The following is a 17,151-nucleotide window of genomic DNA, read 5'->3' on the forward strand; positions in this document are numbered from 1 at the left end:
GCTGTTATAATCAAAATGCTCTCTCCTCTGCTATGGGCCGTCCTAGTGGGAGACTTTCCATTTGGGCTAAAATCACGGCAGGAGTTAAAACTGAATTATTATCTGTTAATGACAAAAGTTTTCAGGCTTTGGCATACATTAGTAGGATAAAGCTATGTATAATCAATTTTTACAACAATGATTTTGTAACCCATCCTAATCCTAATTTTATAAGACTATTTGATTTTATAGATGGAATTGTGGATGGACATAAATATGGCAACTTTGATGGCATCTGTATTGGGGGTGATTTTAATGCCCATATCCATCTAAGAACCCCTAGCTGCCAAAGAAGCGTAGAACTACTTGACCACTTAACCTCTCGTGATCTAATTAACGCAATGGATGAGGTAAAAATTAAGGAGACTGATGAACCTCAGGCCACCTATGTAGGGCGAGGGTGCTCAACCACCATAGACTATGTATTCCTATCCTCTATTTTAGGAGATCTCCTATTAAAGGCCAAGGTGGTTGATGTCCCATATAGCGATCATTACCCCATTCTAATCAGTTTAAAATCTATTAAAAAACAGGGGAATGTGAGAGAAATTGGCGCACAAAATTTATTAGCCTCCACAGACAGACTTAGGGTGGTTTGGAGGGGGGTGGATAATAAGGGAGTTTTAGCACGTATTATTAAAACGCATCCCCAACTAGTGTCAGTCTGTCTATCTACTGATAGCCCCGAACACGTAATTATAGAGGCCTTTACGGACCTTTGTAAGGCTATAAAAAAGGAAATCTCTAAACCAGTTCGAACCACAGACAATAAACAACCACGGTGGTTCGATTCCCTATGTTCTAAAGCTAATCATGAACTTAGGGGAGCACACACAGCGGTCCCACGTGATCAGTCTGCTGTGAGGAGATTGAGGGCTAGTTACAAACATGTACTTAAAACAAGGACAGAGGAGCTATTAAGAGAACACTGGGACTCTTGTGCGCTTTGCGACACTGAGGGATGTTACTGGATTTTGGAGTGAGGTTAAAAGTTTAAGATCACTAGGAACCAACATTACCCCGATAAATTGTAATATACCAGGGGATGACTGGGTGAAACATTTTTCGAAAATATACGAGGCGCCATCTAACATCATGGGCGCCGTCCCTCCACTAACCCCACTTAACATCACTTTAATAGAGGTAGAAGATGCCATCTCAGAGAGCGCAGGGAACAAAGCCCCTGGCCACGACGGTCTATCCATCGACCAAATTAAATCGGAACCAGATTTTTGGGCGCCACTACTCTGTAACATCTTTAACCATCTATCCCACACTCCACCGCCAGTAACTTGGTCAAATAGCACCATCGTGCCCATCTTTAAAAAAGGCAATAGATTAGACCCTGCCTGTTATCGACCGATATCTCTAATCGATAACACCTTGAAGATTTTAGGCAGGGTCCTTTTTAATAGGATTAGAACCTGGGCGGAAGACAATTCCATTTTACATCCATGCCAGCTTGGCTTTAGAAGCCACGTGGGCACCCTGGAACAATGCCTAAATCTAAACCTATTAATGGCAAAGTACACTATTGCAAAAAAGTCCCCACTTTATTTAGGTTTCATGGATTTGAGTTCTGCCTTTGATTTTGTTAATCGCTCCCGTTTATGGACAGTTTTGTTGAATTATGGTTTAGATGAATCCTTAGTTCACTTCTTGGCCCATTTACACAGCGACTTGAGAGCCCTTGTTCGTTTGAACACCCTTGGCGAGGTATCCAGTGACATTTTTATCGGCAGGGGGGTCAGACAGGGGTGCATCTTAGCCCCCCTGCTTTTTATTTTGTACATAAATTAATTAAGTAATTTAATTGTGTGTGTAAATTAACATCTGATGTCCCGCAAGTCAATGGTAGACCACTTCCCGCTCTCCTCTATGCGGATGACGCGGTACTCATGGCCCGCACACCTAATGCATTACGAATTTTAATTTCCGGTTTTGTTACCTATATGGCTGATCTGGGGCTCTGTACTAATTTTACTAAATCATTCATAATGTGTTGTGGCCCAAAAAAGCATAAGATCAACTGCATTTCAATAGGGGACAATGTTTTAAAATGCACAAGCACTTTTCCATATCAAGGTCTGTTGTTCGCTGACTCTGGCTCATGGCAACCGCATGTTGCACAGGGAAGAAATAAACTGAGCAAAGCCATAAACTCTGTTACCTCACTCCGCCAACCACAAAGTGCTGAGGTTATTATATCAATGCTACATATTTACAAGACCCAATGCTTACCAACCTATGGCGCAGAGGTATGGGGCTATACAAATTGTACTAATATACAGACAGTGGAGAACCGGTTTTGCAGGAAGATCTTGGGAGGGGTTATCTGCGCCCCAACTTATTTGTGCCATCAAGAACTGAGCATCAAGTATACAGAGGATTTTATAAGATCTAGACCTGCGTTGTTTTGGTTGAAAATATTGAGGAATGAAGCCGCGTCATTGACCCGTGACATCATTATGGACTGTTTAAAATGTGACCGGGCCAGCCATATACCATGGCTCGCGGCGGTGGAAAAAAGCCTAGTGAGTGTGGAACAGGGGCATCTATTTACATCTCCTCACACAATAGACTGTTCACACAAGAACTTAGTAAAAAGGGCCCTGTATAGCCACTACAACTGTGAGAGGGAAATGAAAGACCTTACAAAGCCGGTCGTTATAATGTACCTATCCTTCCAGATACCTAGTGACAGGCCTTCTAACCTACCTGAAAGCTACTTGTGTAAAAAGATGAGTAAATGGAATAGAAGCCTGCTGTTTCGGTTCAGGGACGGAAGCATTAAAAATGTATTATGCTTCCCAATAGGATTTAATAGAAATTTGGAAAACCTAAACTGTCCCTGTACCCAAGGTGGCAAACAAAGCCTTTTACACTTTATACTTTTTTGCGGCTTTTATGTTAAATACACCAAACATTTTTTAATGCCACACTTTCGCAAAACCGATCAGCTTGATTTTAACTTAGCCTTTTACGATTTACTAAGGTTGAGCTGTGACGAAGTAATCTTTAGAGTTAGTTGCTTTCTTAAATCTGCAGTCCGCTCAAGAATGTCATTGAACTTGTCCTGAAAAGTTTTGCACTTTGAATTGCTTAGTTTGCACATTTGCCTATTTTTGCACAAATAATTGCCCTTTGCACATATTATAGAAATGATTTTTGAAGAGTTGCCATTCACAGTTTGTTTTTAATGTGCATCCAAAATTGATTGATATCCCTACTCCTATAGTGGACTGTAAATACACACTATGATGAACCAGATGATTTTATTATGTGATTTTATTAATTCTTTTTATAAGTCTATTGAATCCTGTGTTTGTATGATATTGCATGATCCTGTGATTTTATGTACTTTTATGGATGTTCAATCCGAATAAAGATCTTTGACTTGACTTGACTTGAATCAGAGGTGAGAAAGGGACGAGAGAGGGATTTCATTCCTCACTTTTGCAATTCCTGAATCCTTCCGTGTTGCACGACACTGTAGCAATTAAACCATGAGTGCTGTTTTCCTAAAAGTATACCTAATTGCAGAGCACGTGGCAACATTATATTATAAAGATTTCGTCATCTAAACATAGAAACGCTATTAAGCAACATCCAAATACTGTTTCGATGGATTCTGGGAACTGTATGCTACTAAAGTCACGTGCTAGTGGGCCTTAAAAGCAAGTGACTAATTGAGAAAAGACTCACCTGTGAACAAAGCCACAATCCAGTAAGGAAAGGGAAGCAACTATGCTGCAGTCTCTCTGAAATGAAATAAAACGAAAGGCTGTTTCATGGAATTGTGGCTTTGGCATTTTGTGTGTGTACATATATACATGTATATATATTATATATCCTAAACCCCCTGCTTTTTTAGAGCCCCTTTTACATCTACTTGCCCCTGAACCCTTGAATACCCATACCTCCTTTTACACCTACCATTCCCTTAACCCTAAAATCACCCTTTACCTCTGCTCACCCATAAACCTTTAAATCACCCTTACCTCCCTTTACCTCTACCCATCCCTAAACCCTAGAATCACCCTTACCTCCCTTTGCCTCTATTCTCTTGAACGCTAAAGACCCTTACTTGTTTTACCCCTTCCTTCCCTGACCACTAAAAATCCTTACCTCCTTTACTTACACCATCCCTAAACCCTAATATCACCCTTGCCTCCCTTTACTTCTACCAACCCTTAATCCTAAAAACACACTGACCTCCCTTTACTGTACCCACCTCTTAACCCTAAAACCACCTTTACCTCCATTTACCTCTACACACACCTAACCCTTAAAATTACCCGTAGCTCCCTTTTTCTTTACCCACACCTTAAACCATGTTTTCAATACCATTAAAATAATGTTATTTAAATAAATGCAAAATAAAGTACTGAGTGATAAAGGACGCTTATTTAAGACATAATAAAATTGCTTATACTTACCTGAGTGGTACTTCTGGTAATGTCTGCTTGGTAGAGGCTACTTACCTCTGAGGTTTTTCAAAACCTGTTATATTTTATCACTGTTACATTTGGGGGTGGTTATTCTCTCTGATGTTAATTACAACATATTTTCTAGCTGTAGCTCTTCCATAACAAGGCTTAGCATAGTATTTTGTACATTTTCAATGTACATTCTCGTGGCTTGTATTCTCCTGGCTGTATGTGTGTCCTATATGCATTAGTAATTGTTTCCCTTTCTGGGAGGTGATGTTAGTGGCTCTTTCTGCCATTATACCTGTAAATGTTCCAGGTATATTATTATCACTTTATGTAAAAATATAGTTTTCATTTTAACATTTTAGCATGCGGTATAACCTTTTGCATTTTATACTTAATTTTTTTCTGTTCCTTTATTGTGCTGCTTTTTTCCTTTTACTTTTTTTTGGTTGTGTCGAGATTTGGGTTAGGTGGTGTGTTTTTCCCTGTTGGATATAAATTGTTTGTTTTAATGTAGAATTTTTCAAAACATTTGTTTAGCTTTGGTGGTGTTTGGGTGTGTATTTTATTTTATAATGCTTAGGGCATTGTAGTTCTTTTATAGTGAATGACATTTACTTACTTTTAAAGATTTCTTTGTGGAATTTGCCATTTGGGAAGTTGGTGTTTTTTTTTTAGCAGGACAACTTTTTTGTTTGAAATCTGCTAATGGAAGCTAGCTAAAGTTTAGAGACATAAAGAAAAGAAATATTTTTGTGGCTTATTTTAAGTTAAACTGTAAGCTGTTTGTTTAAGTTAGTTTTAAGTTAGTGTGTTTATGTGACTTACATTTTGATGTGGATGGTATGTTTTCTAAAAGGTAGAGCCTGGATTTTCTGTCTTGAATCCGGCAGTGTTGTCTACGTGTAATGTTTTTGGTGCAAAGTGTATGTAGATTTGTTCTCTTTGTATAGTGTCATTTAATTTGTTAGAGTTTTCTATTGATTACTTTGTTTTACATAACAGTTTATTAGATGCTTTGTGATTAGTTAAAAAAAAAATCAGTTTGTTTCTTCATTGGTGGACACTACCTAAGAGGTTATATTCAACTGTCATATATATATATATATTCACTGAAAAAACCATAGGTTATAGACCATATATAGTTAGGAATTAGCATTTACAAAACCTTGAAAATTCACTGAAAAAACCATAGGTTATAGACCATATATAGTTAGGAATTAGCATTTAAAAAACCTTATTTTACTCACACAAAACCATTGAAATTCCATATATAGTTAGTTGCACTAACTATATATCGCGCACCCGCAATCCACTGCTGATCATGTCACATATTACATCATTCATGACATGGTCAGTGACATCACTGATGACATCACTGATGACATCTCAAATGACATCACTGATGACATCTCAAATGACATCACTGATGACATCATCTAGTGTCTGTGTGTTTTTGTAAAGTTTAAATATGTTTTACATATTGAAGAATGAGTGGATGTATAAGTGTCTGGATGAAGGATTTAGTAGGTGCGTGACTGACTGTATGAGTGAGTGATTAAATGTGTCTCACTGAATGCATGGGTTAGTGACTAAACTGTCTTAATTTGTGCATCATTATGTCTGTTGTTCTGTAAACTGCTGCATGTGTTGATCATTAGCTATACGAGAGGCTATATGTGTTATTAATTGGTTGCCCAAGTATTTCTATGGGAGATTGAGTTTGTGTAGGGGTGGCTGGAAGGTGTGTGACTCTATGCATAGATGTGTGAGCAGTTTATTCACTAGGTGTATGAGTTCAAGAGTGCATGTGGAAACAGCTACATGGGCAGTTGACTGTGTGCATGAGTGTATTGATGAGTGAATGGATATCTCAATGCTACATGTCATAGTAAGTACATATGTAAAACACAGTACATGTGAGAGTTGGCATATATAAATAACTGTGCATGAGAGCCACTGAATGAGTGAGTAGTTGTATCGATCATTGTGAACTTGTATCAGGGATTGTATAAGAGAGTAAATATGTGTTAGTAAATGTTTCAATAAGTAAGGTGTGTTTAACTGTATAGTTGAAGAAATGGAGGTGAGATTGTTTCTTTGCATGACTGACTGGGTGTGTGAGTAACTCCATGGATGAGTGGCAGTGTGTGAGTGTCTGTATACACTGAGTGTATCTAAGGTTATATTAGAGTCTGAAGAGGTTTATCGTATTAGCACAAGAATGATGTCAAATGAGATGTCATCAGTGATGTCTACAGTGATGTCATTTGAGATGTCATCAGTGATGTCATCAGTGATGTCACTGACCATGTCATGAATGATGTAATATGTGACATGATCAGCAGTGGATTGCGGGTGCGCGATATATAGTTAGTGCAACTAACTATATATGGAATTTCAATGGTTTTGTGTGAGTAAAATAAGGTTTTTTAAATGCTAATTCCTAACTATATATGGTCTATAACCTATGGTTTTTTCAGTGAATTTTCAAGGTTTTGTAAATGCTAATTCCTAACTATATATGGTCTATAACCTATGGTTTTTTCAGTGAATTTCAATGGTTTTTTAATAGCAAATATCATAAGCTGTCGAATGTCAAGTACGTGGTAAGTGAAAACATTTTCGTGTTTATGCACACTGATCTGCTTTGAATGGTGCCCCCCCCCCCCATTTCTATTAGGAGTACTCTCTCTTTGCAGATAGTGAAAGGTAGTTAACGCAGGCCTTTGCCCCCATTGTAATCCGTCGTGCCTGCTTCTCTCTCCATTTGATTGATTGTTATCCAAGTATTTACTGTTTTAGAATTAGTTCTCTTTGGTTCATTCTCTATTTACAAACAAACACAGAGTCGCAATACTCTGTTTAGTCTTTGCAGATAACGAAAAATCGTGTAAAAAAAAAGAAAAGGAATCGAGCAAAATCAGTAGGCCACTAATGGGATCTCTTTTTGACCTCGCTAAAATAGAAACATTAGGAACAACCCCTCATGACAAATACAAAACTAGTGAGATGAACTGAACTCCACACAATGATGGCTGCAAAACAGCTCGGCTCCGCCACCCACCCCGCCCAAAATAACGATAAAGAACGGCTGCCATGATTGGTTGCGGAATGACCACGACGGAGCTACGAAATGGTGCTGCTCTCATGCTAACCCCAGCTTCAGTCTGAAACATCCAGAAACACTGTAGACTACCAATTCGATCAGTTCCGGTAGCGCCCCAATGTAACCCGGTAGAGAAGAACTAGCCCTCCCCTCTTTGACTGATGGTTCTTGTTGCCTGTCCCTTCTGTTGTCATTTAACAGAACTATTTAGCCTGCTGAAAGGGGTTGTGTTCCGACCGCTGGTTGGTGGAGACATTTTGACTATATTCTGTACCTGCGTTGTCGCGTAATGCGTCATATGACGCGCCGCGTTAGCGCATCCGGAAGTCATCCGGGGCGCGCAGCGCGTAACGTAAGCATAACAAGTCATGTGACTTGTTAATAAAACTTTTCATTGGTTCATTTTACTTTTCTTATTGTAATGATGAAAGGCTTGGTCATATGACCTAAAAATTACGCTTTTCATTACTTCCGAACATTATTTTTTCTTAAATATATGTTATAATGTTCCAGGCTAATGTACTTTCCCGGAAATTTTACAACTGTCCTGCAAGTAAAATATATTCTTTTTTCGAGAAAAAGAGCGTTTCTTCGTCCCATGACGGAGCCGTTGAGCAAAAGAGGGTCGACCTGCTGTCTTAGTCGCCGATACGCCTGAATATGAGATTCTTATCGATCACTTTATGTTGCAGGAATAGAAAACACAACAGCCCTTGACCATTTATCTTTACTGCGTTCCTTCGTATTATACCTTTTACCCTTCATGTAATTGGTCTGCTTTATTTCACTTGCCTTTTAATGATTCTAAAACAGTCACTATTATTAAAAACTTTACCAATGTATATACTACTACCATGTTTTCTTTTAAAAACCTTTATTGTGAAAATTTCATTATACAAATACGAGCCTATAACCACGTGGGCCTGCCACAGAGCAAACTGTAATCGTATATGATGAATAGACATTTACACTGTAGAGGAACGTAACGGGCGGGCCATTAGGTTGCAAGAACTAAGGTGTCTAACAGTTACGGAATCGGTGGACGTACATTTTATGATTAAAATACGACAGGGCCAGTTACAATAAAATTATCTAGATATACATTTGCGGGCAAGTACCATGGGTGACGTTAATTCGAACTTTCAACAGTACAGTAATCAATAACACATCAGAACTTAATATCAATAGGGATGTCGAAATATTCAATCAATTCTCGTCCCCGCCCGCCATGTGCTTCAAAACTGCATACGTATCTCGTGATTTCAAGGTTCTGCAACCAGTACACAACAAGGAGTTACGAGTCCCATTTATTCCGGCGCCATTTTGGGCGAGGACGGGCAGGTCCAGGATATAGTCAAAATGTCTCTACCAACCATCGACTATGATGATGTTCATATGCTGTATTTATTAGAGTAACACTCATCTGTCCACATGAAATTAATTTGCCACAATCTAAACATGTCATTTTAATCTTTCCAAAGTTCTTCTAAATATTTGGGACCGTTTCCCTTGCCTCTGAAGCTCTCAGTGCCACTTCTTTGATGAATGTACTAGCAGGTCAGGGGTTCTCCTCCAAATCTCTCTTTTATGCAGCACTATAATTAATTGGTGCCACCTCTCCATATGACGATGCATGGTATAGTTACCACAACTATATTTTTTTTCGGTTCCTCTGGAGAGTTCATCGTGGCAGATGAAGCGTGTAACGTACCGGGCATTTACCTTTTTTTGCATGTACAGGAAAGGAAAAAAAAATCGAGCGTCCGAGTTCTAAGGTGTCCCAGGGCCATTTTAGTGGACCAGGCCCAAATCCAAAGAACAGGCCGCCATTTTGAGAGTCCTCTTGCAGCCGCCTGTCGCTGTAGCATCAAGAGCAGCCGAAACTCAGCTGAATGGCAACTGAAACGGTAAAGGGGCGCCCCACTACAGCAGACGAGCCTCCACCTAGGAAGGCCCATTCACGCCGGCTCCCCCCCCCTTCGGGCACCCCACGCCGTTATTCGGAGCAGTATTGTAGGATGGCCACACCAGTGCGGCAACTTGCTAGACATCACCTCGGTGGTAACCGAATCTCAACGCCTTGTGGTGTCTCCTATTCAGAAAACATTGTTATGCTGCCTTCGACCTATTCGCCGCAAGTGCGCACACAACTCAACTGCATAGCTTGCTAGACACCACCTCGGTGCCATCCGGATCTTGGAATGTCAGCACCTTTTGGTGTCTTCTCTTCAGAAAATATTGTTGCGCTGCCTTTGGCCCCATTCGCACATCGGTCCGCTACTGACGCCATCTCACAGGCTAATGGGGCGCCCCACGCCGAGTTTCAGCATTGTAGAATAACCACACCAGTACAGCAACTTGCTAGACATCACCTCGGTGCCATCCGGATCTCGGCGCCCCACTGCAGATGAAGTGCCTCTCAACTATGAAACCACCACGGTGACATCCGGATCTTGGCGCGTTGTGCTGCCTTCGGCCTATTCGCACATCGGTCCGCTACTGACGCCATCTCACAGGCTAATGGGGCGACCCACGCCGAGTTTCAGCATTGTAGGATGACCACACCAGTACAGCAACTTGCTAGACATCACCTCGGTGCCATCCGGATCTCGGCGCCCCACTGCAGATGAAGTGCCTCTCAACTATGAAACCACCACGGTGACATCCGGATCTTGGCGCGTTGTGCTGCCTTCGGCCTATTCGCACATCGGTCCGCTACTGACGCCATCTCACAGGCTAATGGGGCGACCCACGCCGAGTTTCAGCATTGTAGGATGACCACACCAACTTGCTAGACATCACCTCAGTGCCATCCGAATCTTGGCATCTCAACGCCTAGTGGTATCTTCCATACAAAAAATATTGTTACGCTGCCTTTGGCCCCATTCGCACATCAGTCCGCAACTTAGACATCACCTCGGTGCCATCCGGATCTTGGCATCTCAGCGCCTTGTGGTGTCAGTCAGAAAATATTGTTGCGCTGCCTTTGGCCCCATTCGCACATCGGTCCGCTACTGACGCCATCTCACAGGCCAACGGGGCGCCCCACGCCGACTTTCAACATTGTAGGATGGCCACAGAAGTGCGACAACTTACTAGACACCACCTCGGTGCCATCCGGATCTTGGCGCGTTGTGCTGCCTTCGGCCTATTTGCACATCGGTCCGCTACTGACGCAAACTCACAGGCCAACGGGGCGCCCCACGCCAACTTTCAGCATTGTAGGATGGCCACACCAGTGCTGCAACTTGCTGGACACCACCTCGGTGCCATCCGGATCTTGGCGCGTTGTATTGCCTTCGGCCTATTCGCACATCGGTCCGCTACTGACGCCGCCTCACGTGCCAACGTATTTTCTCCGCATTTAATACCCTATGCCGCATAACAGGTCATGTGACTTGTTTATAAAACTTTTCATTGGTTCATTTTACTTTTGGTTTCCTAATGATGGAAGGCTTGATCATATGACCTAAAAACAACACTTTTCATTGGATGAAAACTTTTTTTTTCCCCCAAACGATGAAAGCCCCACCTTGTTTCTGGATGTTTCAGACTAAACTGGCGTCAGCATGAGAGCACCACCATCTCGTAGCTCCGTCGTGGTCATTCCGCGAGCAATCATGGCAGCCGCTCCCCACCAGAAGCCTGCAGGAGTCGGGGCCCCCAAAACTTTTGATGAATTCTCAAGGCGGAGGGGACGCTTTCGAGAATGGGGTCCAAGACCTAGCAGACAAGCGTCCGATTTCCAAGGTGTCCCAGGGCCATTTCAGTGGACCACGCCCAAAAAGGAAAGAGCCTGCCGCCATTTTGAGAGTCCTGTGGCAGCCGCCTATCGCTGCACCGCAAGAGTGGGCGCAACTCAGCTGAATGGCGGATTTTGACACAGTGGACCAAAAGCGGACGGAATGGCAACTGAAACGGTAAAGGGGCGCCCCACTAAAACAGATGAGACTCCACCTGGAGAGGCCCGTTCACGCCGCCTCCCCCGGGGCGCCCCACGCCGTTATTCGGAGCAGCATTGTAGGATACCAAAACCAGTGCGGCAACTTACTGGACATCACCTTGGTGCCATCGTTCTGCTGCCTTGGAACTATTCGCACAACAGTTTGCTACTGATGACCCACCCCCCGCGACGCCCCACGCCGTTATTTGCTGGGTGGCAACTTACTAGACATCACTTTCTTGTCATCTAGATTTCGGCGCGTTCTGCTGCCTTGGAACTATTCGCACAACAGTTTGCTACTGATGACCCACCCCCCGCGACGCCCCACGCCGGAAATCTGGACGTTGTGCTGCGTTGGGACTATTCGCACAGCCGACCGCTACTTCGTTGTTTTTCCCTAAAAATGTTTATATGTTATTACTATTTTTGTTTTCTTGTATATATTTATAAATTATTAAAGTTTTATAATCTTACTACTTTGTCGGAGTGCTATATATTTTTAATGTGACACATAATTGTAAAAACTTTGATGTACAAAGAGTCATCCCTGGAATCTTCCGCTTCACGCTCGGTCCCCTCCCCAATCACAATACAGGATGGTTTTCAGATAATAGCAACGCTTCTGCTGTGACGGATCTCATCGAGTGTGGGCCTTGATCTACTATAACTCCTTTGAAGAGGGGTGATTCTTTACAGCTGTGGCCATAAACTACATCTGCAGGGCTAGCTGATAGCCTAGGACCGGCCTGGACAATTGGACACAGAGGAAAAGGAGTGTCAGAGGGTGCGGTAGTGAATAGGGCGAAAGGGAGGTGTCGGGCGGGCACAGGGTGTGATTCTCAGGGAAGAGCAGCGCAGATGGGGGGAGGTTTATTACCCATGCATAAGACAGAGAGCGGGGGTGACCACTGCCTGGGTGAGATGCTTGCGAGGGTGGGGAGCCATGCTAAGGATCGACAGCGTGCACAGAGTGGGTCTGGTCAAGGCATCTAAAATGGCTGCCGTGCACGACAAAAGTGTGGCATTTGAAAAAAGACAAGATGGCGCACACAATGTTTTTCAACAATTCCTGATTTCCTTCGAATCGAACGTTAACAGACGTTGGGGCATATTACCAAAGTTAAGCGATATTTATCCCTAACGATGCATTGCAAAGATTTTTTTACCGTCAGAAATTATCGCAGATAAACCTTGCTATTATCAAGGTTTATCGCAAATACGATAAAAAACGACCGCAATGCATTAATATCGCTGAAAACTCAGCGATATTCATGCATTACCGAGCTAATGCTCTTAGCCATGTTATCCACCTCCCATTGGATAACATGGCTAAGAACTGCTCAGGGCAGCTGTTACTTTTTGGAGATATTCGCGCTTATCTCGAATATTTCCAAAAGTTGATAATAGGAGATAGCGATGTTAGCGACTGTTTCCAGTCGCTAACATCTTGGCATGCCCACTTTGCATGTCATTAGTGATAAATATCACTCACATGCAAAGTGGGACCCAAGATGGTCGCTATCTCCTACTAGCCGTCGCTAACTGGTGTTAGCAACAGCTAGGTAATACAGATATAATTTTATCTCCGCGAAGCGGAGCGCTGTTACAGATATATATCTTGTTTTTGAACGTTAATTTCTCAAAATGCACTGAAGCACATATATTGAGACATAGCAAAGGCACATCGGGCTACCAGTCCCTAGGAGATAGCGATGTTAGCGACTGTTTCCAGTCGCTAACATCTTGGCATGCCCACTTTGCATGTCATTAGTGATAAATATCACTCACATGCAAAGTGGGACCCAAGATGGTCGCTATCTCCTACTAGCCGTCGCTAACTGGTGTTAGCAACAGCTAGGTAATACAGATATAATTTTATCTCCGCGAAGCGGAGCGCTGTTACAGATATATATCTTGTTTTTGAACGTTAATTTCTCAAAATGCACTGAAGCACATATATTGAGACATAGCAAAGGCACATCGGGCTACCAGTCCCTAATATTTTACCAAGTTTCGTGCAAATCCATTCAGCCGTTCGATTATTATTATTATTTTTTTTTTTTGCCCCGCGGGGCCCTTTTAAAACCTCCACATCAAACCTAGGGGGTCAGCGAGGATCTACTATGCCCCCTTATGGTCATTTGCCCCTTCGCTTTGGCCTCCTCTTGTCTCTCGATCCTACCGAGAGACAAGATGGCGGCCGCTACGTACTGTTTGGAATGTTTACAGACACCGGAGAGCCAATCAGCTTCGCTTCGCAAAGCTCCGTAACGCGAAAAGTACGCGAAGCGGTGCGCTGTTACAGATATATATCTTTTTTTGAACGTTAATTTCTCAAAATCCACTGAAGCACATATATTGAGACCTAGCAAAGGCACATCGGGCTACCAGTCCCTACAATTTTGCCAAGTTTCGTGCAAATCCATTCAGCCGTTCGATTATTATTATTATTTTTTTTTTTTGCCCCGCGGGGCCCTTTTAAAACCTCCACATCAAACCTAGGGGGTCAGCGAGGATCTACTATTCCCCCTTATGGTCATTTGCCCCTTCGCTTTGGCCTCCTCTTGTCTCTCGATCCTACCGAGAGACAAGATGGCGGCCGCTACGGACTGTTTGGAATGTTGACAGACGCCAGAGAACCAATCAGCTTCGCTTCACAAAGCTCCGTTGCGCGAAAAGTACGCGTCCTGGGCCGCTGCCCGGTCCGCTGTTACAGATATATATCTTTTTTTAAACGTTAATTTCTCAAAATCCACTGGAGCACATATATTGAGACCTACAAAAGGCACATCGGGCTACCAGTCCCTACAATTTTGCCAAGTTTCGTGCAAATCCATTCAGCCGTTCGGGCTAAAAGTGAGGCCAACCGCCCTATGGAAAACTCAATGTTAAAAACACGTTTTGGGACCCCCCTTTTTTCTCGGCCCCCACTGGACGAACCCCCCCCCAAATTTTCAAGGGCTGCTCAGAAACAAAATGTGCAATTTTCCTGAAAATTTCAGCCAATTCCGTCCACAAACTCCAAAGTTATTAGACATAGAATTTTCAAAAAACCCATAGAGAAAAAATCCTAACTATATATACCTACTGGCGACCGCCAGTAGGTAATATATATATATATATTAAAACATAATGTTTCTAAATATTTAGAAACATTATGTTTTAAGTTTATATGGTAATATATAACATTTAATTTCAAGATAATTTATTTTTATTTTATGGAGTTTTATATAGCGCAAACTTCACCCGAATGCGGTATCAGAGTCCTTTACATAGCACCAGTTGTGTTACATGAGGACAAATTAATTTTTTTGTTAGGTATGGGGAGATTAAGTGATTTGCCCAGAATCACAGGATGTTCAGCATTGTTGCCAAAACTTGAACCCAGTTCCCCAGATTCAAGGACTACTGCCCTAGCCGTGAGGCCAACTCCTCTCCCCAAGTCAAGCCAAGAATAACTTTATTTCAGTTCAAAGAACCATAAAAGTTTCACAATATAAAAACATATGTATAATTCATAAAACTTCAGCAGGGAAAAATCCAAAACAACATTTCATAAAACTTCTGCAAAAAACAATTAACAACATCATGTTACCTCCTTAGGAAAAAGACAGCTAGATTAACAATATTATTCCTTGACAATCCTATGTAAATTACACTCATATCGCTTTGTAATCACGTTAGAGCCCCTTCTGAAGTTTGCCACAGCAATGCTGATATCAGAGGAGGCCAGTGAGTGCAAATAATTAAAAGCATCATTATATGAACAAGGATGAACATTCCTCAATAATGGAAGCAGTAATCTAGTTCTCACTGACTTATATAATGTGCAAAATATTCAGAAGTGCATTGTGCTTTGCCTACAAGAGTTATCACACGGGCAATGCGTAAGCTTGTCTGTCCATCCTCCTTGACAAGGGAACGCTAACAAAAAGTACACAGTGCATAGCCGGAACCTAGTTAGGTAAAATCTAATGTGGGGATTTGTGAAAATGTTAGATAAAATAGTAGAGGAGCAGATGGCAGGTGAGACACTCCCATATCACCTCACTGTTGACAATTGCACATGTTGCCCTTGGTAAGAAACCCCAGTTTAATAATGGCCTTAACATTTGGAGGAATTATTTATCTGGGTACTTTTCCCTCCAAAAGTAGAGCCAGGGGATCTTTAGAGTGTTATGCATATTAAGATAATCCTTAATAACATCGCTTGCAAACTCTAAGTCTTCTGAAAGACAGATCTTGGCCCATAATTCAATGGGGCACAACCAATACAGTCTTCTATGAACTCTTGTCCCAGTTTAGCATGGCAGAGTAATGAGGGGGCACTTTTAGATACCATCAGTAATCTCTTAATAAATGTATTCTGTACTAGTTGGAGGTGTTGACTTCTATTATAACCCGAAACCCTGGCCTCATGTGTGGCAATAGTAAGGCATTTAGGACCTGATGTATCAAGTGTTTTCCCATTCGTAAATGGGCCGATACTGCGAATTGGCCCGTTTGCATACGGAAAAAGCCTTTTGGGATGTATCATCCTAAAACGTGATCGCAAAATATGGAATCGCAATTATTGCGATTACCTATTTCGTAAATGCATTTAAGGAATCGCAATTTGCAATCCTCTAAATGCAATGCAGTAAGCGCTTTTTACTGCTTTAAGGAATCGCAATTTACCACTAACTTTAAGTTGGTGGTAAATTGCAAATCCTCAGGAAAATGCACACTTTTGCATTTTTCTTAGTGCCATGTGGCACACATTCATGCCCTTAGGGCATGTATGTGCGCCACATGTGCACACATGCATATTTCAGGGGTGAATCAGGGTGGCCTTTTGGCCCCCAGGCACCCTTGAAATTGCATGCGGAATTTGCAAGTACCTATTGGCTAGTCGCAAATTGCGCATGCAATTCCCATTCATTCCTATGGGCCTCTATCAATCAATCAGGGGAATTGTATGCGTGCTACTCGCCCGTGAGAGTCTCAAGGTTCTGGGGGGGGGCGGGTAAGCAGCTCCGTTCAGTCGAAGAGCCAGGTATTGAGCATCTTCCTGAAGATGTTCAGAGAGGGGGCGCGACCGATGTTGAGCGGGAGCTCGTTCCAGTCTTGGCTGCGATGTAAGAGAAGGTTCTTCCTCCTGTCCTGGCTTTGCGGATGCGTGAAATTTCAGCGAGGTCAGTGGATGCATTTGTAGGCGTAGGTGAGTATCTTGAAAGTGACTCTCTTCACAATGGGGAGCCAGTGGAGGTTCTATAGGTGTTGGGTAATCTGCTTGTGTCGAGCAATGTCGAGGACGATTGTTCTGTATGGTGTGAAACTTGCTGATCAGAGACTTATTGATCCCGGCGTAGAGGGCGTTTCTGTAGTCCATTCTGCTGGTGATGAGCGCGTGGGTGACAGCATTTCTAGATTCGTGGGGTATCAACTTGAAGGTCATTCGGAGGATTCAGGGGATGTTGAAGCAGATGGAGGAGACAGCATTGACCTGTCTGGTCATGGAGTGGGAGGAGTAGATTATGATGCTGAGGTTTCGGCGTGGTTCGTGGGTGTGGGGAGCGGCCGAGAGTGGTAGGCCACCAGTTGTTCTCCCATCCCGAGGGGGGGTCCGAGGCGAGGCTTATATC

Source organism: Lissotriton helveticus, chromosome 3_1, assembly GCF_964261635.1.
Source record: "Lissotriton helveticus chromosome 3_1, aLisHel1.1, whole genome shotgun sequence".
NCBI classification, from domain to species: Eukaryota; Metazoa; Chordata; class Amphibia; order Caudata; family Salamandridae; genus Lissotriton; species Lissotriton helveticus.